Here is a 3,877-nt window from a genome sequence, read left to right on the forward strand (position 1 = left end):
AGCTTTTATTATAGAGACATCGGCCAGAATATATCCGCGGCGCGTGTTATAATACACAGATGAATATCCGCGTAGAACAGTTGCTCAGGTGCTAAAAGCAAATTGTAATGGACTCCTCTGAGGAGGAGTGAGTGCTCGCGTTCGTCCATGGTGTGGGTGGACCGTTGTATAGCGTTGCCATTGTCGACGCTGCTATCGCCGAACTGTTGAAGAAATCGGCAATAGCTGAAGACAGAGATGAACCGGACAGGGGCGCGCTAAGCGAATGGGAGTGAGTGGCTGTCACCGTTCGGGTACAAGCAAATAGAACGGATAGATCTACCTGCTGGGCTAATCAGAAGAAAGAAGACAACAAAGAAGAGCAGGAGTAGGCTTTGAAGTTGAGCGAAGTTGTGAAGTTATGACAATTGACATCACTGTAACCCCTAAGAAAAGTCCATCATCGTCGAGGGATCGGTGAGAACAAGCATCACGCTAAAACGAAGCTTGGCTTTGTGAACAGAATTCCGGGGAATCAGCAGTATCGGCAGATGGGCAATGCAAAATGAAGTCCGTTCGATTAGCAGGAAAAAGTAGCCACACCTTATGAAAAACATAGCGAAACTAACAACTTCGGCCTTTAACCAGCAACACTTAAAGCTTTGCTGATTTAGGAAATCATCAGTGGTAACCTTCGTAAGATGGTGCTCACTAAAAGGGGGCAAGAGTTACTTCAGCACAATTGTAAGCTATACAGTTGAGCGTAAAGTGCACGTCGTGAATAGATGAGCAGGCACCGTACCGCTTCAACTAAGTCATCCAAATGAATGACCTTACCCGGGCGCCGACGGCAACTGCTGCGAGGAACCTAAACAACAAAACATCAGAGATGCCGCTTTCAAGCCTAAGTGATTGGTTACTTAGGCCATTGACCCTTTTGTATTGGAAAACTAGAATGGCCTTAACCGATAAAGGCGTGCAAAAAAAGAACGAAACGTCCAAGGCTAAGAGGGAGTTATTCCATCGCAACGCCCTTGAGTGCCCCGCTGGTTGGCCATTCGTAGTCCACAGTTTAGAGGATTCCGCAATTAGGGCGGTCTCCTTTAATGGGCATAGAAATACTCGGCAGGAGTGGACAACTGTCGCAAAGTGTGACTTGAAGAATTGGATTGTCACACGGCAAATGCCCCTTTTGATAATAAGGTATACTCTACATTTAAAAAGTTGCAGAGTTATTCGGGTCGGTTTCTTTTGATGATTGAAATCGCTATAGGTATCTGGTACTTGGAGAGTAAAGATTTTTGCTAGCATGTACATCTAGACGCAAGTATGCTCTAATGTATCATATAGATTTCTAGGTGGGTTGTACTGGTGAGAACAATCTATGGACCTCGTGCGCTCGCGTACAAGCTAAAAAGGACCACTCGAAAATAAAGAACGCCAATTTGTAAAGGTGACGAGATGTACCACCAAAAATTTAGCAGACACGGGCCTTCTTTGCAGAGATGATCTAGCAGCAATTGTATAGAGCCTTCTGGTGCTGCATACGTACTAAACAACACTCAAATCTTGCTCCTTGTATCACGTTATGTTCTGACCTGCTCTTTAATTAAAAAAAAAGCACGCATTTTAAATGTGATTGAAGCTAAGTGCTGTCTCCATGAGGTTACGGCAACAATATAGTACTAGTGAACAGGCACGTTTGAAGAGCGAAAATGGGAAAACATCGTAATCTTAACTATTTTAACCTCAGAACGCCGTTACGTGACTTAATCTTTTAGTTATTTGAGGAGAATCTATGACTGTGAAACTAGCCTTTTGCTATACATTTGTTTATGTATTTATTTACAGAGAAGTATAGTTTCACCAGTGACTGAGCGATGTAATTGTAGGACTCAAACGATGCAGTGGTTTACAAAAAGAGAATATTGAAACAGCTACCACTGAAGACGCGTAGTAGGACAATAAGGCTGACTGCGACAGAGTAATAAACGTAGTACAAGTAGGTGACAGGGGGCAGCTTCTGGGTTCGAAATTGAGATTCACGCCAGGTTAGACTCGAAAAAATGTTTAGCAAAGCGGATAACCTGCGAAAAATCCATAAATAAGGCAATAAGTCCAATAGGGGTTCGTAAACAAAAGGGGGGAATTATTGCAGATCGAGCCCCGCTATTAGTTAAGGCATGTTTTCATACGAACTACATCATGGTTACTAGTGATATACTAATATCGTCATAAGTCATCATGATACACTAATATCAGTGAGAATTACTGAAAAAATGATTGAAGTAATGCCATTTTGATGGACATATGTTTTCAACCTTAAGTGATCTAGTCAACGACCATTACGCTAGTTCAGGTACTGATTGTTAGGTTTCCTATCTAGGACAGATAGTATTGGTCATTACAGGTACTTGAGGAAGGGCCTTTCTCCTCCTTTGTGTAGCAGCTACGTTGAAAATGACGCCGTTGCTCGGCTCATCCAACTCTTAAGAGTGCATACCTCTGAACCCTAAGAAAAATGAGGTGCCCCGTTATGATGACAAAGATGACGAAGACAATGATGGCAATGATGATCGTGATCGCACATATGTTCGCAAGAGAAGCCCACGGTATAGCACTTCAAGCAAGCAATGTGAGTAACGCTGCTTATAGAGAATCGCCTATAGACCGCTTCCATGTACAATATATGTGATGCTCGCCTGATCCGCCTGAGACTTGATTCTGTTGAATTTAACTTGTAGTTTTCGCTCATTTGTTTGCCCCGTCCTCTTCTACACAGTAGGGGGAGGACGGGGCAACCTGCGCAAATAAGCGTCACACGGCACACGCGGCATAGGCTCGGCTAACATACAAAAGGCCGGTACGTTATGAGATGGAATAAGAAACGTCTGAGTGGGGTTGTAAAGAAGAGTGAGAGAAAAAAGAAGGAGCGAGTCGATGCTTGTATTTTCGTTGAAGTTCCTCATCACGCTTCGACGCATCAGACGCGGTTAGCCACTTTTAGTCAACATTGACTGTTTTCGCACCTTTGCTTCGCTGATGTTACCGCTATGGTAACATAGAAAACGGCAGAGACGCTGTCACTATTTTCTGGTATACGACTCTCTTCTACTTGTTGAGTGTTGCGCGATGCAACAAGCGACCAATAGAAGGGAAAAGCTAATACTTATTGAAGTACAATGTTCTCTAAACAAAACCAAAAATACACAGACAAGCATAGACAACTCTAACAATATGCCAGAAACATAGCCGCGTCCTTCTTAAGTACCCGACTGAGCTCCTCGAGTGGGCAAACGGACTAGAGCTTAAAAGTTCAGACCGAGAAACTCTATGTCTAGAGCGGGTCAAGCCGCTTACGCAGGGCTAATCGTGATAGCAGCAGAATCAGCAGCAGCACTCAGTATCTGAGATACGTCGTAGGATTTGTTAGCTAACAATCCAGAACGTCAAAGAAATATTAGCCAATTCGTAGGCATGGAACCTAACGGACCTCATCAGAGTGATGCAATTTACTGTCAACGTAACTTCATACACGTATCAATGTAATTTTTAGCGATACTACTCCTAGCAGAACGTTATCGCATTGTTTTAACATCTTAATAGCATTGATCACTTAGAAAACACCTGTAACTTTGAATGGTAATTTTTGACGGTATGCGTTTCGTCTAGGTCCTCATAGTCACCGAACTGGCGAGTTCAGCATGCTTTTGTGATGCTGAACTCCCATGATCTACTCCTATATCATTTAGGATCATTGGATGAGAGAAATTTCAACAAAATTTGATTTTCCATATTCGAGAAAAAGGTATAAGGAAGTCGGTGGGGTATATTGAAACGAAAAAATCCTTGTCTAGCAATTAACTGAAAAAAGTTGCAACTTCCGTATAATGTCCAT

This window comes from Varroa jacobsoni, unplaced genomic scaffold, assembly GCF_002532875.2.
Source record: "Varroa jacobsoni isolate VJ856 unplaced genomic scaffold, vjacob_1.0 scaffold_7, whole genome shotgun sequence".
Classification (NCBI taxonomy): Eukaryota; Metazoa; Arthropoda; class Arachnida; order Mesostigmata; family Varroidae; genus Varroa; species Varroa jacobsoni.